We start from the raw sequence: 24,653 nt of genomic DNA, 5'->3' as shown, positions 1-24,653 counted from the left end.
CACTTATTATCTGTCTTTTTGTATCTGCCTTTTATTCTATGGTTTACAGAACATTGGCTCTTCCTTACTGGTCTCCCTACTTCGAAATTAAATTACACTCTACTCCCAAATGTGAGAAGTCAAAGAACTCCCACACAACTTCATCTGGGGCATTTGAGGGTGAAATCCACACCCAGGCTGCAGATCCCAGCTTTCAGCTGCCCGCAAGGAATGCACACTTCAATTAAGTGTGGCAAATGGGGCAGTGACAGACCTTCTCTTACCCCAGCAGATGGTAAGCAGAATCAGAGGTTCTTTGTTCCAGGTGCATTGAGTTTCAAAATGAGGATGGGGCCCATTTCTCCTTATCTGATTATGCATTTGCACAGCATTTCAATCCAGAAGGCTAAGGCAATGAATATGTACCCTGATACATTCAATATAATACTATGAAATTAGGAAAAAAAATAAAAAATATGTTTTTGTTGCCACCCACTATTCATATTCAAATATAGATCCAGTGAACTGAGCTTGGCACTTTAGGTACTTGCCGTCATAAATTTATTTCAGAAAATCCCATCAGAATCCCTAGTCACCTATTTGATGCAAGCAGAAATGTTTGGGTCATGTAATAGCAAGTCTTGGAATCAAAGAGGTAACTGATATAACTAAAATACTCCTTTCTAATGGAGTACAATAGAGCAACATTACAAATGTGTTGTGTTATGAGTCTGTGTGTGTGTGTGTGTGTGCATGAGTGTGAGGAACCTCTCAGTTACACAGGATATGATGACGTCCCCATCGAGACAAGGGCAGCCATGGAAGCATACTGCTGGCTTCAGTGAGCACAGGCCTCCAAGGTAAACCCACAGGTGCTGGGGACGGGACCTGGGCAGCTGTAGTGAGGTGGCGGTGAGGAGAAACATGATGGAGTCAGGACCCAGAAAATGAACACGGTGAGAGCCAGATGAACTCTTAAGGGACGTCCCAGAAGCAGACAGCAAATGAAGACTTTCACAGGAGAGTAGGGTTCCATTAGACTCATGCTTTTCAAGCAAGGACCAGTATTTTTATTTAGTGTTTTTTTCTCAGCAGTAGAGTGAGCAATAGAGTGAGCAGAATGAATCAGTGAATGAAACAAATGAATGAAAAATGAAGCAGTATGTATATGCTTAGGTAGTTAGGTCTTGGGAGATCCTATTGTAGGTAACTGGGGCCCAGGTCATGAGTACTCCTGATCCAGATTTGCTGGGAGCAAAAACTGTAGGATGTACATGGGGTGGAAGGCACGAGACAGTAATCAGTTACTGCAACTGAAATAAGTAGACTCAGCCACCCAGGACAGAAGGAGAGCTCAGACTCTGCAATCAGCATCTGCTGTCAGAGGAAACCAGCAGCTAGGTTGACATGATGCTAAGACCCTGAGCTGGTGAGGAGAAAAATATTACATGGCTTTGGTTTGTGATCGGACCTTCCTCGGTAGGTGTGTTGTGTGTATTGTGTGTGTGAGTGTGTGTGGTATGTGTGGCTTCTGTGTGAGAGAGAGATGAAGAGAGAGAGAGATGCAGAGAGACAGAAGAGAAACAAAGAAAACATAAAAGAGAATGGCTATGGGGCTTTTTTTCTTATTTTATTTACCGATTCATTCAATCACCAACTATTTTTTTAATGTCTATTTTGTATTAGTCACTGTTCTGGGCACTGGAAAGGCAGAAAGTCTATTTCATTTGGAGATCACAAGGAGAATATGAACAAACAAATGTGAATGTATGTTCCATCCAGAGCCTGGGACAGGAGCTCAGGATGAGAGCAGAGGCCATCAGCCCAGCTCACTGGTGGGGGTGGGGCGAGCAGAAGTGTTACTTCAGACAGCGTGCAGATCCCCGCCAACTGCCCCTTCCTCTACCACACTCACACTGCTTCCACTCCTCTGGAAACCAGAGATGTCTCCCTTGATCAATCACTGTGTTAGGTCTAGAAGAGCAGCCAGATGAGGAAGCAGAGGATGATGATGCAGGAAAATTTATCTTACTCTGTAGTTCCTACAAGACTTTTCATAGAAATCCTGACTTTTAAAGCTTTGGAGTTTTTTTTAAGACAAGGAAAACATTATTTCTGAAGATTATCAGATGAAAAAAATGTTATACCACTTAATATCAGAAAAATAAAATGATAAATTCATCCTGAAAAGATAATACATAATATAAAAAAGAAGTCTTAATGAAGATATAAGGTATATCTTCAGATACTTGAAGACAACTTTCTGTCATGCAGAAGAGAAATTACTGCTATTCCTCGGTACTCTCAAGGAGAAGATAGTTCTGCCTCAATATTATAAGCAAATTGCCACACTGAGAGCTACGTGGAGAAGGAACGGGCTACCATAAAATGGATTGGCTCAAACACGCAAAGCATGACTAGGCTGCTCCAAGCAGAGTGATGTGGGCACCTGCTTGGTCAAGAGCTGGAGACACTGGCCAGTGGCCCTTAAGAATGAGAACTGAAGGACCCAACATGCTGATGCAGACCCAAGGGCAGTAAGCACAGCAACAGTAATGCAACACAGGCAGCTCCCCTTCATCCAGTGGGCTCAGAGCAATATACTCTCAAGTGATCAGTCATTGAGAGCAGGACTCCAGACAACAGCCGGTTGACAGAAAGTGAGGTGGAATCAGTCCTTGCATGAGCTATGGGGTAATTTTCTGGTATGCTGAGCAGGACTCTAAAGGGGTAGCCTGCAGAGTTAACTGGAATGAGAAGGTATAAATCCTGCATGCTTGCCATACTGTCTGACCTCTAATTTATTGGTTTCCAGCCTCATTGTGTGAAGCCCTCATGGTCTAAAAAAAGTGCCTCATATGAAACCTGAGGAGAAGGCTGAGAAATTAAGAATCTGGAATCCCTATTTCCCATTTTAAAGAGCAACTTACTTGTTTTATTCACATAAAATTTCTTTGGAGAAATGTTAGTCTTCTTAACTCCACTAAGTGTGTTCAGTGCTCAGCTACAGTTTGAAAACCATAGCCATAGCATATTTTGAGAAAGACCCAAGAACATAGTGAAGTTCTTCTAGGTTCAAAGTTGGGCTGATAACTGGGGGTGGAGATTTGGGTATGAACAGCCAAAGGATGAAGAGCTCTCTCAGCTTCTCTGGCATGCCTGAGTCCCTATTTGGATAGATTTACATTACTTTGTTCTTTTCTATCTTCCTCCAATGTTTCTCCTTTGTTGGTCTTAATTGCCAAACCCAAAAGGACCAGGGAGGCATCAGAAAATGGTAACATTGCCTTAGTCGGCTCTGCTCCAAACCCGAGAAGGTTGCCTTGTTCTTCCTTCTCTTAGTGTAAAGGCGGCAAATTCCTGAAGCCCATGATGACCATATGGGGCTTCAGGTGAGATGGGTAAAAGGAGTTCTCAAAACCTACACATAGTCTCATCTAGTTTACAAGTGCAGCACAAAGTAGGTGCTAGTGCTAAGGGTTACATTAAAACATGTTTGCTCAAAGTGACAGTGTTTTACATTGCACACATACACTGTGGTCACAGTGGATGCCTGAACTGGGTTTAGGATTTTGGTTACCTCTCTGAGATCTATGTATTTATACAAAAAAGGCAGAGTCATATGGGAAGCTTCTATCCACTGAAGATATATTTACTTCTGACTTATAATTGGGAAACCAGACATCAGGTATATGACAGAAAATTTAATTCCTGCTTTTGCCTGCTGGTGGGGCTGAACCTGTGCTAGGATTGAATTTCAATTACCCAGGGATATTAGTGCAAATCAAAAGTAAAAATTCCTGGGGGAGACAGAGACAGTCTTCCTTAGATGAATTCAAACTTGAGCTGGAAATCTGATTATTGTGAAACTCAGGAAAGAATTCAGGTTTAGGAACTTATCCATGTTTTTCAAGCCCCAGGGCTTCTACTCCCACCTCCAGCCTGTGTACCAAAGGAGGTCTCTCTGACCCGATGCAATCAAAAGTACTGAAATAACCTAGTGTGTGTGTATACAGTAAAAATGGCATTTCTATCAGTGTACAGTATGCTGAGTGTATTCTGGTTAATGAGTAGATTTCTGGTTTCAGGAAGCATATTTTTCCCATTCCAAACTATAACTGACCACAGCTTAATGTTTTCTCACTTCAAGTGAAGTGTAGAAACATCATTTCTGTTTAGACCAACTTATTGTTTCCATTTTTAAATGCAATCTTAACTATTTCTTATATAAGCATTAAGTACACATCAGAAGATGAATTAGTTTTTGCTTCAACCATCAAATATCATTTAAGAAAATCATGAGAACAGTTTATTATGTGATTTTTATTTATTCTGATGTTCTTTCCTTTCTTAAATTCCAAATCTGCTTCTGCTTTAATTTCCTGTTTAGAGAACCTCCTTAGCCATTCCTTAAGTAGACATTTTTCTAGCAACAAATTATTAATTTTCCTTTTTCAGAAAATGTATTGATTTTGTCTTCATTTCTGAAGGATATTTTTGCTAGATATAAAATTTTGATTTGAATATTCTTTTCTTTTAGAATTTCTGCGCCATTTAAAAATTCTGTGCCATTTTGTTCTGGTTTTCTGGGTTTCAGATGAGAAATTCACTAACATTTATATTGATGTTCAACTCAAATTGATGTTTGGTACAACTGATAAGTAATATGTCATATCTCTCTAGTTACTTTAAAGATTTTTTTGTATTTGTTTCAAAGTTTAGTTTTAATGTATCTTGGCATATATTTCTTTGGGTTTATTCCACCTAACATTTGCTCAGATTCTTAAATATGTAGATTGTCTTCATCAAAATTAAGAAATCTTCAGGCATTATTTCTACAAAAATTTTCCCAACATACGTTCTCTTTCTTCTCTCCTTTTTTAAGTCATTTCCTGTTTTTCAGATTCTATAAATTCTATTCATTTCAAGTTTACTGATTCTAGCCTCTATCGTCTCTAATCTACTAGCGTGGGACTGACTAACATCAACTCACTCCACCTTATTCAGTCTCACTGATTCCAGGGTGGAGCCTCAACTTCTTCCTGGGCCCCAATATCACTGGTGAAGGGGTAGGGTCCTGACTAACCCCTCCTCTCACTAGCTCTATAAGTCTCATGCTGCTAGGTAACAGTAGAGGTTTAGCTCAAAGCAGAACCCTGCTTTGTTATCTGCTTCCTAGAGAAGAGTGTGAGTTCTAAGACAGAGATATGTTTGGTTCACCTTTACATTCCTAGTGTCTCACACAGCATGAACCAGTTATTCTTGATGGTTAAATGAATAAATAAAATAATTAAGACATAATGGTATTAGGTGAGCTTTAAGGGTTCAGAGTTCCTAAAGTTCTATAGTCTATGAGCCTAAATAAATCACCACTAAGGGCTAAACTTTGTGGTTCAATGATACAGAAATTCAGGAGAATTTCCTATCAGGGGTAGGGAAAGAAGGGCCTAGATAACCTTTTCTATCATTCATTTAAACACAATATCTATAATTGCCACTAAAATAATGTAATCTGGGGAGCAATTTGAGTTTTTCAGAACTCAGAACCACATATGTCCCTCCCCTTTCCCATCTAGATCTACCAGGAGGCCAGAAATGCACAAGTTACAGCTTTGCTGGCTGTTTCTCAATGACTTTCTTTTAAATTTAAAGAACCATTATCTGGGGTCATTAAATTAACAACACTCTCCAGTGCACCCACTCTGTCATCCATCTGCTTAAGATGCTTGTCAGATGATACCCTCCTGTTATCTGCAGTCTTCATCTGATATTCAAAGCTATTGAACCTGGCTCCAAGGTAGTTTGCCTTCTTTCTCAAGCAACAAAACTGACTCTCATCTTTCAATTCTAATGACTATGTTGTGACTAATAATCCTCCCCCCAGAGCCCCCCATTTGGGGTATATGGTCTTTTGAATACATTTTTTACCTGAAGAATGGTGAATGGAGGACTTTCAGGGATCAGCATATATAGAAAGTTACTTGTAAAAGAAAACTCAGATTGTTGCCCTCACTCTCCCTCAGAGAGTTTAGCCTGAGGTCATCTTACCCTTTCCCATATGTCAAGTTTGTTTCTTACTACTTCAAGATCTCCTTCTTCCCCCCTCCCCCATAAATAAAAATAATAAAAATCTTTGGCTATCCTTGGAATGCAACCAGGACTTTGCTGAAAGCAAATCAAAATATAACCCTCAACTGCAGAGAAATTTAGTATGTATAAAGGGTAAAATGAATAAAATCACATTGCTTTTGAAATGATTATTCTTAAAAACTTTCCATGGCTTTCCTTTAATTCAGCTCTTTGAACTGGCAATCAAGTTCCTGTATAATATAATCCCAACCCCATAAGTTCTCCCCCAAATCACAGTTGCACACCTCCACTCCAACCAGGTTCAATTTCATTGTACTCAGAAAGCCCAGTTATATGTTTTTCCATATTCAAACCTCTAGCCATGCCTTCTTGCCTGCCTGGAAAGCCTACACTGTTCTGTTTTCCATGAACATCTCTGCAACTATTGGCATCTCCAGTCCCTCATCCTAAATTCTTGTAACAGTTGTTTTATACATCACTTACCCAAGACCTAACATTCACTGCTTTTCTTATTTTCCTTCTAAGCCAATATTTCTCAAAGTTAATTATTCACCAGAAACACTTGGACTGCCCTGGCCGGGGTGACTCAGTGGATTGAGTGCCTGTGAACCAAAGGGTCGCTGGTTTGATTCCCAGTCAGGGCACATGCTTGGGTTGCATGCCAGGTCCCCCGTAGGGGGCACTCAAGAAGCAATGATGCATTGATATTTCCTCTTTCTCCCTCCCTTCCCCTTTCTAAAAATGAATAAATGAAATCTTTTTAAAAAATAAAGAAACACTTGGACTGTTGTCTAAAAAACAGATATTACTGGCTCCACTGAAGAGACATTAACTTAGTAGGTATGGTATACAGAATTCTACAGATAGGCCCCCAAGACCCCGTACCCTGTTTATTTTATCAAACACTAATTGAGATACTGCTGAGAAGGGAGTCTGCACATGTAATTAAAGTCTCAAGTCAGTGCACCTTAAAATATGGAGATTATCTGGCTAGGTCTACTCTAATCACATGACCCTCTAGAGGCAGAGAGTTTGCACTGACATGTTACAGAGAGAAGAAGGGGTGAGTCCAGCCATGAGAGGGACTATCCACCCTTTGCTGGTATGACAATTGAAAGGGGCATGTGAAGAAATATGGGTGGCCTTCAGGCACAGAGAACCAGCCCAAGCTGACATCCAGCCAGGAACTGAAGTTTCCCAACAACCTGAATGATCTTGGAACTGGCTTTTCCCCCAGAGCTTCTAAAGAAGAACCTAACCTAGTGAGACCCTAATATCAGCCTCATGACACCTTAGACAGAGAACCTAGCCCAGCCTGCATAGATTTGTGACCATCAGAACTATGAGATAATAAATTGATATTGTTTTATACTTCTAAATCAGTGGTAATTTGTTACACAGCCATAGTGTGTGTGTGTGTGTGTGTGTGTGTGTGTGTGTGTGTGTGTGTACATATATACTGTAATAGATTTGGGCCATAACCCAGAAATCTGTATTTCAACAAGTAAGTGGTCTCTGAGCACAATTTTAAAAATCGTGTCCAACAATTTCCTATTCCATCTATCCAATAAACTAGGTTCATAATTCATTTTCTACTTAAGAGGATAATATATTTCCTCCTTTCATTTGTAATTAATTCCACTTCACACTGATACATTCTTAAACATTTTTTAACTTCGTAAAATTCTCTCAAGTGAATAAACTATTTATATCCAAAATTCGATCCCCACCGCCTGCATTTGGACAAGTCCTCACTCAGGGTGATGACAAGGCAATGCCGTGAAAGCAAAGGATGACTTCTAGATGGGCCATTAACTTTGTAGCTATGCACCGGCTACACAGCAGTGCACAGGAGTCTGCCGGTCTGCCCGTGTGCAATCTTGACAAGGCTACCCTCAAACTACAGTTATAAGTGCCATGCATCATACTGTTCTCGCAGCATGACCAGGCACCCCAGGTGTTAACCAAACTTTGCCAGGTAATGTGTGGTAGCAGGTAACCGAGCAGCTTTGCAGGATTCAGAAAATGTAAGACAAAGAAAAGCAAGAATTCTGAAATTCTATCATCATGGGGATCCTCTGAGTTTGTTTGAAGGCAGTTGAGCACAGCCTTTCTAAAAAAGAGAATCATCAATATTAGTGATAGAAAAAAATAACTTGGAACTCATATAGTTCAAGCTCTGACCCCAAATACTACTTTACTGCTTTCAGTGGTGGGGAGCTCACCACCCCACAAGCCAGACTATTCCATGTCTGGACAGCTGTGTTAGAGATTGCTTCTTCAGGCAGAGCCATCATCTGCCTCCCTGTTGCCCCTAACTGCTTGCTTTTGCATGGTGTTTGCAGCCACACCGTGGTGCTAACCTGACCTTGGGTATCCAGTCAACATTTGAAGACCACCATCATAACTGGCTCCTTTGCTGTACATATTGTTAGTGAAAATCCTGGTTTCAAAATGACAAAAGGATATTATTAATACCATTCTCTCCCATATTGTCTTGTTAGATATTTTTCCCACACTACTCAGAAAATCAACCACATTAGAAATAGTGGAAGAAAGGCCTGGGAAAGGCAGTGTTTATACAAGCAAGAGAGGACAGTGAAGTAAGAAAAAGGAATAGAGAGATGAAAAACAGAAACTGACACACTTGGAAGGCGTGAATAGTATATAGTCCTTCATAGCTCTCAAGTTCCAAAAGAATAGACAGGATTCGAAGTAGCACATTTAAGTGCACTGTTACCTTAAAAAAATAATTTCCTATCATCACGCCACTATTTTATAGACCTTACCTCATTCACGTCCCTATTTCTGCCAGAGTCATAAAGCAGCTGCAGTCACAAGCATTAATGGAGTCTCTAACCTGAGTGAGAGAACAAAGAAGATTTTTAAAGACAAAATGAATAGATTGCAGAGGAGGAAAAGCAGCCGGGAGTTCCCCTTTCACCCAGGTAATATAACACAGACTTTGTCTTATCTGTCAATATCTGTAAGGCTGAAAAGCTAAATGTGTACCGTGCTTATGTGTCTAGACAAACAGACAGTTCTAGACAAATCATGGAGTTGAATTTTTATGCTTTGAAAATATTTCAAACCCAGATCCTGCTGTGGTGGTTTTGCATCGCACATGCTCGCAGTTCAAATGCAGCAGGAATCCAAGTGAGCGTTGTCAGGTTCTGATGGAAGGGGAAAGATCTGACATTACAAAAAAGTTTCTTTTCAGTTTCCCTCTCCCCTCACAGCAGCCCGGTGCAACACCTGTCTCATCAGCAGGGGCGCTCGGAAGGGATGGGCCCCAAGGCACCTCGGTCCCAGGATTCTCCATGCCTCATTCTTCATCCACGCTGCTCGTAATGTTCCATCACTGGCACAGTTACACCTGAACACTCCGGTGCTGCCAAACACCTGGCTTGATTTTCCACTGTCCAAATGAAAAATAAGCATAATCTGCTTTTTGAGGATACAGCAAATGAGGGAGTTCATGACAAATTGTGTTGGTTTATGCAGAATAGTGATAATAAGATACAAATGAGAATTTTTTGCTTAATGAATAATACTAATCACGTTTCAACAAATGCTGTGCCCTTCTAATTAGAGAGACTGCATAAAATCAGCTTAATTTATTTGTGACTAGTTATTCAGAGTTTAAATATTTACTAGAGATTTACTTGAATGTTTGAGAGGGTTTTAAACCTTCCCCCCAGTTGAAATGGCCTGCCTAGTTCTGTGGGGTACCACGACAGCTCAGACTTGTGGGAGCACTCTGATTTTGCAGTGTGCCCTAAAAATCCTGGTGTTGAAATGAAGAAGAAAGGTTTATCGATATACAAACTGATTCTCCAACTGTTACTCATTTTCTTGATTCCAGCTTCCAAAGTTATTCTCCCAGCACTCTAAGGGAGGAGCATCTTCTTCAATAAATGATAGGAACTATGACTAATTACAGTGATATTAACCATGCAAAGTGACATGTAACTGAAAATGGATGTGTTCGTCATTTCAAATTATGCCTTTGATTTTGATGGTCTAACAAAGACATGGTCTTCTTATACAGAAGATGTTGTAAACTATGTTCTAACAATCTCTTTGCAATTCTAGGTTCTGCTTGTGAGCACACTGACCTGCTAACACTAACCTTCTAGAGCCTCTCCAATAACCCAGAGCAACTGAAGGGAGGACAAGCAGATACCGTGAGTGGTGTTATGTCTCTGTGGAATTAGATATAAGAGGTTTGGTCATAAGAAGCTTTGCTGAAATCAGTTATTCGTATTTTTCAAAAGCATTTTGACTATGAATTATTTTTATTTGATCCTAATGGCAACCTTGGGGGTGTTAGCTAACTGTATCCCTATCTTTTTGCTGCAGACACTGAGGCACCGATAAGGTAAGCAATGTGTCCAAGGCTGCAAGGCTAGCTAAGTAGTGACAGTCTGGAACTCTGCCCAAGACTCTGTGCCATCTAGTCCACATCATATTCCCTAGACCAACTGAACTGATATGTAAGTTCAATAAAGAAACTTAGAGAAAACTTCCAAAATTCTCCTTTTACTTGAGCAATATAGCTTGTTTCGTCATTCACGTATGCATACATTCTTCCATCGACAACCATTTTCAAACACCCTTTCCATGTCAGGCCGGTGTTAGACACCGCAGACAGAGTGTGCAGACTCAGTCCTTACCTCACAGTGAGGAAGACTGACATGTAGTCAAAGAATTATACAAGAGCACAGAAAGGGCTATGACAAAGGTTTGTGTAAGTGTTACGGGACTGCAGAGATGAGAGAATTATTTCTAAGGGGCAAGTAAGGAGGTGGCCAAAGAATGGCTCTCCAATGAGGTGATGGTTAAATTTAGTCTGAAAGAAATCCCACAAAAGAAAAAAATTCCTAGGACTTCTCCCAGACGACAAGAGCTGGAAAGACATTCTACATGCTTAAAAGAGCAAAGCATGAAGGGCACAGCATATCAGGGAAGAAGAGGCTGGAAAACTAGGTAGAGGACTGTGTGGAGGCCTTATATGTCATCCTTAGGAGTTCAGGCTACAGTAAGTGATGTGAAGACTCAGCAGAGGGTTCTCAGAAGAACAGCAATGGGGGCAGTCTTCTGTTTCGGCAAGGTCACTGGGAGAGGGGGTGGAAAATGGGGTGGAAGGAAGGGCATCGGAGGAATAGAGCCAGGGGAGGCTCTTTCGGTGCTGTAGGAGCAACTGATACGAGTCCGAGTCGGGACTGAGGAGGTGGAGGTCCAGAGCTCGGTAGGGGAAATACATTTGAAAGGTATTTAAGAATAAACTAGTTTCTTGAATTATAGTTATAACATACTTAGGCATATTTTCCTCAATCTTCTCTTTCTTTGTTTTTTCGATATTTAAGTGGCATGACTCATTAGCCCTTAAGCATCCAGAAGACAAGGATAAATATTTGTTGAAGGGAAATTGTTGTTATTCCCCTGAAATTGCACCTGTACAGTGCTCACGTTGTAACTGACATATTCGCAGGGAAGGGGTTTTGATATAGGCCTGACTGTCACATTGTAACATGATGATGAACTTTCTTCCAACTTACAAAGAAATCAAACAGCTACATCACAATAAAAAATACTGTGTTTATAAGCTCATATGCTTAATGGAAGACTATACTAAATTCCTAAATAGACCTTCCTCTAGAGAGGAACAACATCTAGATACCAATTACAAACAACACTGTGAACTTCAAAGAAAATATTTTTCCACCTATTATACATAGCCCAGATTTTAGGTATTTAAGATAGTGTATTGTGTTTCAAGATAACTTATGATGATACGACTCAAAATTTTAAAAATGATTACATACTAAGTGGGTTAATTTTAATTATGGACCCTACAGACAATGGCCTCTCTTCAAATTCTGCCTCTACCATTCAGTTTTGTGACCTGGGACAAGTCACCTAACCTCTTGTGTTTCAGTTTCCTCGAGTGTAAAAAAAGATAAGAAATAGTAACTCCCATTTATAAGTATTAGTAAACTATGAGCCCAGAGCTTAGAATAGCTTTGACATTATTACTATCATTGCTGTTATTATTGTCAAATTAAAGAAAGACAGGCTTAGGCATTAACAACATCTTGTTGTCCTACTCAGTATTATACATTACAACAATAATAGGCTGCTTATCTTCAAAATCCAAAATAAGATAGCATTATCATTATTAATTACAATGAAAAAAAGGAATCATCTTTCAATCATAGCCAGGTTTCTGATCCTAATATAAAAGCATAGTTTACTTTTAGAACAGCAATCTCAAGAGATTAGGTCCATTTCAAATTATTTTTCCAGTTATCTTTTAAGCCTGTTAAATATAGAACATCACTTAATTTATGTAAAAACTTTTTTTGAACTTAGTGATATTTCCAATCTTGAAGTGAAACAGCTCATTCTTTTTCTACCCAATATTGTTTTTCATTCTCCTAGGTTTATTTTTTCAATCTTTAGAAGATGTTAAACCCTTTTATCCTGAGATTTGATAGCTAAATTGGCACTTTAAAATAAAGGAAAGGAAACATTTATTGAAAACACAGTAGATGCTCAATAAATGTTCATCAGGCTAGACTCTAGCATAAGCAGAGAGGACGCTCACTATACAGATGCACTCCTCTAGAGTCCTCACGACATTAGGTAAGGTAACAATACTCTGTGCTGTGCAGGTAAGAAATCTGGGGAGACACAGGGTCTTGCTCAGGGTTACATCACTAACAGGAGGCTCAGAAAGATTTGCCCTGACTTTAAGTCCCTGTGTCCAACCCTAGCAATTAGGGTGATTGATTCTTAGCATTCAGTTCCTCATGATGAGGAATCTTAATTCTTTTAGACCAAATTGGCTTCTCTTGTGTGTTAAGCACATGAGTAGGCTTTTCTCAAAATGTTCAGTTCTGTTATATCTTTTTCTTCTAAAGTCAACTTAGCAGCCTGAACAACATGCAGAAATTCACATGCAGATACACCATAGTACAGTGGAGTATTTTTAACAACAGCTTCTAACTACATGGCATCTTTACCTAAAACTTGATGCACTGAGAGTAGGTGGAAATTCAGAAACTAGCATGACACTACACTTCGGTCATATCAAGCACCTTTCAGCAACTGCATGAGCTCACATTTTATTACTGTTATATAAAATAAAAACTAGTTAATTAAATGGAATTTAAAAGATCACTAAGTATTTTCTTAAAGTGTTTAATGAAATAACCCTTTAAACGGAACCTATTAGCTGTCAGATGCCTTTCAAAAATATGTAATGCATTCTAATTAGAACAGAACAAACAAAGAAACAGCTGAGGCCTTTAGGGCCCCGAAATCATAAAACTTTAGGCCTCTTTTCTGACATCTACAGCTTTAGGCCTCACTTCACCCCTGGACAGTCGGCGCCTGGAGGCTGCAGCCTTGAAAGGCAGCCGGCAGCAGCTCCGACTGAAGTTGTTCTGGCAGCAGAAGGAAGCCCCAAAAGCATCTGATTATTTTAAAATGTGCTTTCATTGTGCTGCATGCAGCTGTGAGTTAATTTTGTTTAAAAAAAAAAAAAGACCATTTGCTTCTTTAAAATCCAGGTTTTTTTCCCCTCTGCAGAGCAGCTGCAAGGAGAGCAGCTCTGGCTTGAAAACCCCCTGCCTTCCTGAGAGCGCCACTTTGGGAGGATGCCTTCCTCACTAGCAGGGAATCAACACTTGACTCCAGAGTGCGCAGTCTTCCAAGGCTCTCCTCATTGGCTGTTCGTGCAAATGGGCAGATGGATGGACCAATTGTTCAAACTGTGGAATTTTTAGAGGTCTGGGTTGATTCAGCCCTTTTTACAGGTGAGAAAACTCAAGGACTGGGAGGTTAAGTGGCTGGCCTAAGATTTCACACCTAGTTAATGGCAGTCCCATTGTGCATATAATATGGAACCAGGAGCAAGGGGGTATGTGGAGAAATAGGGATGGGGTGCCATCATTAGGCAGATTCTGCCAGAAAGCATTCTTCTTCCAAAGACTATATTTATTATAGCTGTTTATTTGATAACATAAAGATGCTTAGACACTAGCTTCCCTGTTATTCTCTGGTTCCATTTCTGAATCACCTTCTCAATAGAATTCTGGACAGTGTCACTCTACACTCACCATTTACCTCTGGCTCATGTCCCTGAAAAAGTACCTTTTCTCCAATGCACCACGCCTTTTGTTCTATCCAATCTGATGTGACTATGACTCAGTAGATGTGAATATAAGCCCAGGGTAAATTTACTTCTAGTTTTTGCAATCCACATTGCTCATGGGGTTCACTACCACGTTAGACAAAGGAGTTCTAGATTCTAGCATTGGAATGTCTTCATTCAGCATAAGATAACCAGTTTCTCTGTGCATCCTCCCAGGTTTCTATATGTTCAGAATGAGCCACATGGTGATAAACAGTAGTGATCAACCTTGTATCTGTCATTGCCTCATTAGCAAGAGGGTAGCTCTGCCAGTCACTTGCCAATCAATTTCACAGGGTGTAGGTTGTGCCTCACTCAATTCAAGTCTCCTAATTAATGGAGTGACAAAATTTTGACATTTTGTTGGCTACTCTGGCTCTTGTGGGAATTGGGAAGGAAAAATTGAAGGAAGATCAGAAGGTGGAGAGTAAGGAGAGAAGAACACACATTGACTTAATGATTATTTGCTAGTTTTAAACTAGTAGCAATTTTTTTACTTTCTCAATTTTTTATTTTAATATTTATGAAGAGAATAATTCAGATCCCATCTACATTCACATTAATAGATCTTGTGACTGTTAATTTTTTAATTTTTAATTTTTATTTATTTTAGTATTATTTTTATTGTTGTTCAAGTACAGTTGTCTCCATTTTCCCGCCACCACTTTCCCCTGCCCTACCCACACCCACTTCTCACCCTCAATCCTTCTCCGCTTTGGCTTTGTCCACGGGTCCTTTATACATGATTCTTGACGACCCTTTCCTTTCTTTCCCCTGTTATCCCCCGGCCACCCTCCCATCTGGTTACTGTCAGTTTGCTCTTTGTTTCAGTGTTTCTGATTCTGTTTTGCTTGCTTGTTTGTTTTGTTGATTAGATTGTACTTATAGGTGAGATCACATGGTGTTTGTCTTTCACTGCCTGTCTTACTTCACTTAGCCTAATGTTCTCCAGTTCAATCCATGCTGTTGAGCAGGGTAGGAGCTCCTTCTTTCTTTCTGCTGCATAGTATTCTATTGTGTAAATATACCATAGTTTTCGATCAACTCATTTACTGATGGGCATCTAGGTTGCTTCCAACACTTGGTTATTGCAAATTGTGCTGCTATGAACATTGGAGTGAATAGGTACTTTTGAATTAATGTTTCAGGATTCTTAGAGTATAATTCTAGCAGTGGAATTGCTGGGTCAAAAGGCAGTTCCATTTTTACTTTTTTTGAGGAAATTCCATATTTTTTCCCCAGTTGCTATACCAGTTTGCATTCCCACCAACAGTGTACTAGGGTTCCCCTTTCTCCACAACCTCACCAGCACTTACTGCTTGTTGATTTGTTTATGATGGCCATTCTGACCAGTGTGAAGTGGTATCTCATTGTGGTTTTAATTTTCATCTCTCTGATGGCTAGTGATGCTGAGAATCCTTTCATATGCCTATTAGCCCTCTGTATGTCCTCCTTGGAGAAGTGTCTGTTCAGGTCCTTTGCCCATTTTTTAATCAGATTGTTTGTTTTCCTGGAGTGGAGTCATGTGAGTTCTTTATATATTTTGAAGATTGAACCCTTGTCTGAGGTATCATTAGCAAATGTATTTTCCCATACAGTTGGTTCCCTTTTCATTTTGCTGATGTTTTCTTTAGCCATGCTGAAGCTTTTTATTTTAATGAAGTCTCATTTGTTTATTCTTTCCTTTATGTCCCTTGCTCTAGGGGACATATCAGTGAAAATATTACTGCGTGGAATATCTGAGATTTTTATGCCTGTGTTCTCCTCTAGGCCTTTCATAGTATTGTGACTTATATTTATGTCTTTTATCCATCTTGAGCTTATTTTTGTGTATGGTGTAAGTTGGCAGTCGAGTTTCATTTTTTTGCATGTAGCTGTCCAGATCTCCCATCACCATTTGTTAAAGAGGCTATTTTTACTCTATCTTATGCTGCTGCCCCGTTTGTCAAACATTAACTAACCATAGAAACTTGGGCTTATTTCTGGTCTCTCTATTCCGTTCCATTGATCTATGTGTCTGTTCTTATACCAGTACCAGACTGTTTTGATTACAGTGGCCTTGTAATGTAGTTTGATGTCAAGTATGGTTCTTCTTTCTCAAAAAATTTTTTTCTGTTTCTGTCAGAAGAACTTTGTTCTTCTTTCTCAAAAATGCTGTGGCTATTTGGGTCATTTATGGTTCCATATAAATTTTTGAAATGTTTGTCCTGCATCTGTGAAATAAGTAATTGGTATTTTAATAGTGATTGCATTGAATCTATGAACTGCTTTGGATAGTATGGACATTTTGATGATGTTCATCTTTCCAATCTGTGAACATGGTATATGCTTCCATTAATTTGTGTCTTCCTTAATTTATTTCTTCAGAGTTGTATAGTTTTCTGAGAACTGGTCTTTTACCTCCTTGGTTAGGTTTATTCCTAGGTATTTTATTTTTCTTGTTGCTATAGCAAATGGAATTTTTTCCTAGTTTCTGTTTCTGATATTTCATTGTTGGTTTACAGAAATGCCTTCAATTCTGAATATTGACTTTGTATCCTGCTGTTTTGCCAAATTCACTTACTAGTCTGAGTAGTTTTTTGGTGGAGTTTATAGGATTTTCTATGCACACTATCATGTCATCTGCAAACAATGACAGTTTTATTTCTTCCTTTCCAATTTGGATATTTTTTTATCCCTTTTTTCTTACCTTTTAGCTGTGGCTAGGACTTCCAATACTATGTTGAATAGAAGTGGTGAAAGTGAACACTTCTCTTATTCCTGATCTTAGTGGGATAGATTTTAGTTTTCACTCCTTGAGTATGATGTTTTTCATATATGGCCTTTGTTATGTTGAGGAGTGCTCCCTGTATTCTCACTTTGCTGAGTGTTTTTTATCATAAATGGGTGCTGTACCTTATCAAATGCTTTTTTAAAATAAATAATCTTTTTTAAATTATAAAAGCAATATGTGTTTGGTGTAGAAAATCTTTAAAAATACTGGGAAACATAAAGAATAAAATGAAAATCACTTTATTTAATTTTTGTCTGTTTTATTTTCATGTAATGAAAACCTTAATGTCATTGGTCTAAATGCTTAAGAATATGTTAGCTCATTCTAAAATTAAGATAGAGACATGTTACAATGCCACCAGGTAGTTCTTATGTCACCTTTGCTCTCTCTTCTGTGTTCACCTTAAGGCCAGATTTCCCTTTGGCCACAAAATCTCTTCCAGTATCTCTTCTAACTTCAATTTTCCCCGTCAATGGTCAGGGAGAGAGAATGGGTATCTCTTACCCCACTAAAAGTTTTTCAACTCTCTAATTGGATCAAACAACATTATACACCTACCTGTAAACCAGACATTAATGCCAAGTTAATGCTTTGCACTAAATGGCTCAAGCCTGAATTATGTGTTTACCTCTAACCTAATAACCATAACTGGAAAGATCAGTCATTCTGATTGACCTCACTCAACAATGGACCACCCATGGAACTCAAGGAGAAGGTCAGTCTCACCAAATCATATGGCTCCTGCACATGGCATGGAGGTAGGTGAGATAATGGAATGGATGCTGGGCAGTCAATCACAATGTGTTCCATATACTAATAATCTAATTGCCTAGGAAAGAAAAATTTTTGGTATTTTACTATATAGTTCCAAAGACACACATATATACTTTTGTATAGTTGTGTATGTATTTCATTACACAATTTTATTGTATATATTCTTTTATGGCTTCTTTATTTTTCACTGAAAATTTTATCATCAGAATTTTCTCCAGTCATCAAATATTCCAAAAAATATTTTTAAAACTTCACAGAATTTAAATAACCCTAAGACTTGAACATTCATTAAACTGTCTCATTTTTTCATCCTCAAAAATTAAGCTACGATAAATAACATGGCACATATACCATTGTTCACATACAGGCTTGTTTTCACAGGACAGAGTATTAGAAGTGGAACTGATGAGTAAAAGAGTATAAACAAAACTCCTGGATACTCATTACAAAATCAGCACCTAGAAATGCAGTGGCAATTTTACACTCTGGCAATAGTATATATTAGCATATTTAAGTATCCACACCTGCTATAATTTTAAAGTCCCAAAGTATAAAAAGTATTGTTTGAATTAGTAGTTAAAGCTGTGAGGCAATGTAAAAGGAGAGGTCACTAATTTATTAAAAATGTGAAATTCAGAATATAGAAGCTCTTGATTTTTTTCAACCCATAATGCCTGCACCTGTCCTGAAATGAAACAAAATAAGATCATATGTGTGTGAAGAAGAGAACTACCATCCCCTTGGTATCCATAGCATGCAACTCTATTAGTCTTGACTCTTTGATATGTAAATTGCAGGCATGCAATTTGAGCTGCCTTAGGCAAAAAGATAAACGTATTGACTCATATGACTAGGAAAAGCAAGAGAGTAATTGGGAATGACCAGAACCAAAGATTTCAAGGTACTAGGATCCTTCTTCTCCAACCATTACCTAGCAACTATCTATGTCTTCTACTGCAATCAGGATTCTTTGAGAAGCTGGACCCCAACTGCTGGAAGCTTCAGAGTCTGAATGTTCTCACCTTCACCAGCAGAAAGGCTCACCATAGCTTCAGTTTCAAAGATCCGAGCTCTACTTTGTTGTTAGGCTCAGTTTTCCTGCAGATCCCTTGCTTTAGGGAGAATGAAGGTGAGCTTCTATAAAGCATCCAGTTAAAACTTGATTGGCAGCTTCTTATATCACAGATATAATCTGTGTAGTGGGGAGCAGTTCCCCTAGTGGAGAATGGTATAATTGGAAGAAGTGGAAGGCATGCTAAATTGACACAAATAACTTGTATTACAATGTTATCTTTTAAGATTCTTAACTCTATCTCATAGTACCATACATGTGTAGAGGAGGAAACTGTGACTCAAAAATCAAATTAATTGCCTTGGTTTCTCTCTCCCTTTCTCTCATACAAACACACAGTAAAGTGATGAAACAAGACTTTAAACCCCAGCCTAATTCCAAATCTTATGCTCTTTCACTAATTGTATATTAAACATTCTTTAATATGGCTATTAGGTAAATAAAGATACAAATGGATGGATGGTAGGCAATAATAATCATCTCAATCCTCCCCCCCACACACTCAAATAACCTCCACATGTAGCCGTACAGGAGTATCTTGGCTTGCCACTTACCCATGTGAAAGAATGTTTCATGTGTGGGTCCACCATCAGCTCTCTCTCTAAGCCACAACTGCCCAGGGCTGCTACAAATCAGAGAGGAAAGGGAAGAAGGAGAGCAGGTTGGAGGATACAGACAGCCTTTCCTTGGCCCTCTCCAGGTTAAAATCTAACATTCACTCTAGGAAGATATGTTGAATTTCCATTTGATTACCTTTCAATCATTTTCTTTTCTGTGCTCCAGGCAGTGGGCTCTCTCATCCCTAAAGTGCACGAAATGGCTTATTGGCATTACAGAGGAACCCACAGATTCAGTCTGGTCCATACATCTCATTTTGTGGTGTAGGGGAATCATAATCAGACAGACTAAATGATTTACACAGAGTTAAAAGCCCAACTAATGTGATAGGAGAATTCAGACTCAAGCTTCACATCTTCCAGGCTAGTGATCTTGCATTCACACATGGATGTTTCAGTCACCACAAAAAGAAATAAGCAATTTGGGTGAAAATTAACATCAAGAAGCAGCTTCAGGGAAGAAGGATAAAGGACAATGAGAATCTGTGAAATTCCAAAAGAAGAGTATTCTACCATCTCCCTGGAAAGAGAAAGACATGCATCCAATGATAGCAGTGGGAAAGAGTAACTGAAGACAGTAGTGGAATTAGAACTAAAGAGAAGTCAACAAACATTTATTACATGCTAACTAGGTGCCAAATACCTTTCATGTGCAAGGGTCTGGGAACAGAGCAATAAACCACACAGAGAGGGTCACTGGCCTCACAAAGATAGCAATGTAGTGGGGAGATAGATGTTTACTGAAAGTCACAGGTGTGATGACTATTTTAAAAGGTCAAGTGCAGGATCCTGTAGAAATGCAAGTAGTAGGAATAACAGTAGTAGGAATCACTCATAAGAGGGGAATTCAAGTAGAGACTTGGAGAAGGAGTAGATAATATTCAGGAGAATGTGAAATAGAAGAGTGGTCCAGGAAAAGGGAAGAGCATGAAAGAGAGTGGTGATGTGTCCATGTGAAAGCAGGTCCCTGTGGTTAGAGCACAGAGTAAGAGAGATGGTAGATCAATTGTCTGGAAAGGCAAGCAGGGACCAGAGTATGTAGAGATCCATGAGCTATGTTGAAGAATTTGGTCTTTATCCTAAGGACAATCCAAACTGTTTTAAACAGGGAGAGGAAGAATCATCTCTGCATTTTTAAAATATCATTCTAACAGCAGCATTGAGAGATTAGGACTGAAGCTGAACATAGTGAAAAACCTCTTAGGAGCCACATGGCCTGGTCTGATTAAACCAGGTTAGTGGCTTATGTATGATGTTAGCAGTGAGGAAAGGGAGGGCACTCAAGACTTGCTCCCATTGTATCCAGAACCATGCATAGGAGGAAAAGCAAAATCAAACCTAGTCTGTATATGAGGAGGGTCTCTGAGAATTAGGATAGAAAAGAATCCAAATTGCCTCCTGTTTACTAGGAAAGGATTAGAGAAAGTAGTACACAGAAGAAAAATGAAATTAGGTGCTGTAATTCTAATACACAGACAATATTTAGTGGCCAGATGCTGCTGTAGAAATTTCAGAAACACCCACTAAAATCATAAATGAAAATCACATATTCGTAACATTTAATGAGAATACAGACTGAATTTACAACCACTGAAAGTGCACTATGGAAGAAGATGTTGATTTACTCATGGAAGATGGAAATATATATGATAGAAGAAAACAATACACAGAAATGTGATAAACATTTGCATGAAAATGAGTCGCTGGAAAAACTCAAAACTTCCACAATACTTTATGTACCAAATTATCTTCAGAACAGTCAAAAGGAAATGGTAATAAATAATAATAGTGCATTTTCCTGCCATTATTTTTTTTTATAAAACTTCTGTTGACTTCAGCGGAAGTTCTGCATCTAGAATGTGGCCCAGGAAATTTATAGTCTGTAACTCAGAGACCAAAGACCTTGAACATCAAGAAAATCTCTTACCCTTATTTATATACACTGTTCTTTATCACAAAGGAAGAGCTGGTACCCATTCCAAGTAACCAATCATTATGCAAGGAATATTCTGACTCACCCAGCATCCTTAATCAGTAAATGCTGTGCCAATGGAAAGAGAGTGGGAAGAAGTCACAGCATCCATTAATAAAAAATGACTGGGGCTTTCTATCAACAGAAGCATCATTAGGAAACGTATGGTAGGAAAATAGTAGGCTGTAGATTTGTGGTGGCAGAGATGGCAATAGAATACTAACATGTATACCCTCTTAACCACTTTGTTTTAAAATGATGCTGGATTTCAGGTAACTACATATATGTTTAATACAGTATTCTCCATCTTCAATTTCTTGCTAAATTCCTGATTACAGTCTCAAAAGACGGTACTGCCTTATCTAACCTTTGGCCCTCTTTCCAGCATCCAAACACAAATATTTCTCATGTTCCCAGTTTTACTGAGATGACATTGTATAAGTTTAAGGTATATGAGTTAATGATTACCAGAATAAGTTTAATTTTAAAAATATAAAATACTGCATCAATGTGCATGCTGTTTTTAAGCAGGATTATGCTAATCTCTCTATCATTCCAATTTTTTAGTGTAAGTGCTATAGAGATGAGCACCACAGATATTTCTGAAAGGTAATTCATTGTCATTGTCTGAGCACATCATCTATAAATGCCTTGGTCAATTGTTGGCAAAAGATTAATCTGATATCAAGGGGAAGGACCTCAGATTAATCCAATAATTTCTTGAACAGTCTTCTCTCTTTGCCACCCTCTTTTCCCAATCATGAACCCTTGAGTAAATACAGAAAATATGATTCTCATTTCCAATAAACTATATAATCTGTATTTCAACTGAGGGTGCTTCTTGGCCACACGGTAGACTTGAAATTTCAAGGTAACTGTACTGCATTTTGAAAGAAAACAAGCCAGTCATGTTCCATTAACAGAAAGCCTTCTTGAGCACGTCTTCTGGTAGCTTCAAGAGATCTGAGTCATTCACTGTGAGTGGATGGGGGAATCATAAGTTCATATAAAATACCTACAAATCTTCGTAGATGGATAAACTAAAACTACAAAAGTTCCCATTACTGTATAGCTTTTCAAGTATCACTAATGCATATCACCAGTGGATTAACTAATAGTATTCTGCTTTAATAGCATTTCTGCCCTATCATTAACCCAAGCATGGTTCATAAAGTTATTTGAATATCCATAAATAAACTTACTAAAGTTTATGTGATTTCTAGTTCTATCACCTCAGTAAGAAAAACAGCATCAAATTTCCCATCTAGGTTCAATTGTGTGGATCTGAAATCTAGGAACTGGATAATAATATCAATAGTTATTCAAAATGAATTCAAATTTCCACTGTGTCAGTATGCCATGTCTTGTTTTCAAAACATCATGGTTCTGTTCCTAATCTTGCATAGTAAATGATGTTGCTTTTAATGATATTCCATAATTAATCTATATTTCTACCCTCAGACAGAACTTGTATAGATGATATTTTCACATAACTACCCAGTCTATACTAGAAATTATACTGGTTTTGATAAGAAGTAGTTGGAATATACCACCCACCAAAAAAAAAAGTCCTATTTAATCCAATCTTCTATTGGAATTCCAGGATTTATGTCACTATTATAGAAAAACTCATTTTGGTTATAGCACCAACATGGCCAAATAAATGACTTCAAGATGCTAGAAGAAAGTATTTGGCCAAGATAAATAGGTGTTCAAACAGGCCTCCCCAGCTTGCTCATTTTGCTATATGGAAAATGAACTAACCGAGTTTAATGTACACCAAATGAGATTTGGAAGCACTTTCTAATTCACTTCATTTTGTATCAGGAATGAGCAGTTTTTGATTTCCCTGCTTCCACCTTTAACCCCTACAGTGTGTTCTCAACAAAATGGTTAAAGTGATCCTCTAAAATATACATTGGATTATGCCACTCCTCCACTCAAAACCCTCCCCTGTCTCTCATGCTATGAACAGTGCAAGCCAGAGCCCTGGCAGTGACCCACAGGACCTACACACCCGGGCCTCTCAGACCCATTTCTTACCCTGTGCCTTGCTCTCTTTTCTCCAGTCCTACTGGGCACACTGTTTCTCAGACATACCCAGGATATTCACACCCCTGACCTTTGTACTGTTTGTCCCCTCTGACCAGAACACTCTTCTCTCTAATGTTCCTGTGACTCATTCTCTCACCTTTTTCAAATCTCTACTCAACCGTCACCATCTCAACAGGCAATCCTGTCCAACCTATTTAAAACTGTATTTCGCCCCCTCTCCTCACACTCTCAGTTACCTTCTAACATTCTACATAGTTTTTATATTTATGCCTATTATCTCTCTTCTTCACTAGAATTTAAATTTCACAAGGACAGAAATTTTACTCCATTTTGTTCACTACTACATACACGGAACTTTAAACAAGACACAGCATGTGCTTGGTGCTTAATAGTACTATATTAGTTGAGTGAAAGAATGAACTCCAAAGTCGCTGAATATGGCACAGATCTAGCACACTAAAAATTTGGAGGTGTTTTACTAAAACCCATGATTTTAATTCTGTAAGCCTTGGTTTTCTCATCTGTGAAATGGAATAATTAGAGTATCTAACACTTAAGGTTGTACAGATTAAGGGAGAAAACAAATGGAAAGCATTTAAGACAATGCCTTGCATATTGGTTAATTATTTTGATTAGTCCAAAAATAACAAGAATAACATAATAGAAATAATAGCTAACATCTATATAGAATTTTACACTTTATAAAGCACACAACTCTTTTCATTCTGTCTCTCAGTACCCTCCCAGAGTCATTCTAGGCAAATAATAATACCTGGATCCTCAGTGTCTCTGCCTCCATAGTGACATGTATGTAGCCAACCACAGGTATACAAGACAGAGGCAGGATTCAAAATGAAGTTTTTGGAGGTCAAGCCCCGTTTTCTCTCCTCAGTATCTCAGAAAGAAAACATTACCTTCAGCTCAAGGCTTTAACAGAATGAAAGGCCTTTGAAGTAATGTTTTTGTGTGGTTGTTCATTTACTGAGTCTGGACAGCTGTGTAAAATGTGATTTAGCTAAGGTGGTAATCATCAACTAGTATTCTTCAAAGTCTAAGTCAAGACTTAACCACTGGAAGACATCTCTTCACCACTGATCATTGCTTCAGTCAGATATGTGCAA

General features: G+C 38.6%; 1 long non-coding RNA gene across 1 annotated transcript in view; it reads right to left on the bottom strand.

Annotated features, from left to right (window-relative positions):
- The window catches only part of LOC123816516, a 144,460-nt gene extending 120,020 nt beyond the window's left edge, over positions 1 to 24,440 (bottom strand). The window contains exons 1-5 of the long non-coding RNA XR_006785289.1: positions 24,305 to 24,440; positions 19,443 to 19,513; positions 9,325 to 9,487; positions 9,162 to 9,242; positions 8,859 to 8,929 (exon numbers count right to left, since the gene is read on the bottom strand). This is a non-coding gene — a long non-coding RNA (uncharacterized LOC123816516). The remainder of the gene's footprint in view (positions 1 to 8,858; positions 8,930 to 9,161; positions 9,243 to 9,324; positions 9,488 to 19,442; positions 19,514 to 24,304) is intronic.
- Between the last annotated feature and the right edge of the window lie 213 nt (positions 24,441 to 24,653).

The sequence above is a fragment of the Phyllostomus hastatus genome, unplaced genomic scaffold (genome assembly GCF_019186645.2).
Source record: "Phyllostomus hastatus isolate PE091 unplaced genomic scaffold, TTU_PhHast_1.1 phas_contig_209, whole genome shotgun sequence".
In the NCBI taxonomy this organism is placed as follows: Eukaryota; Metazoa; Chordata; class Mammalia; order Chiroptera; family Phyllostomidae; genus Phyllostomus; species Phyllostomus hastatus.
Note: the sequence above shows the minus strand (reverse complement) of the source record. Positions and strands in the feature narration are given on the sequence as shown.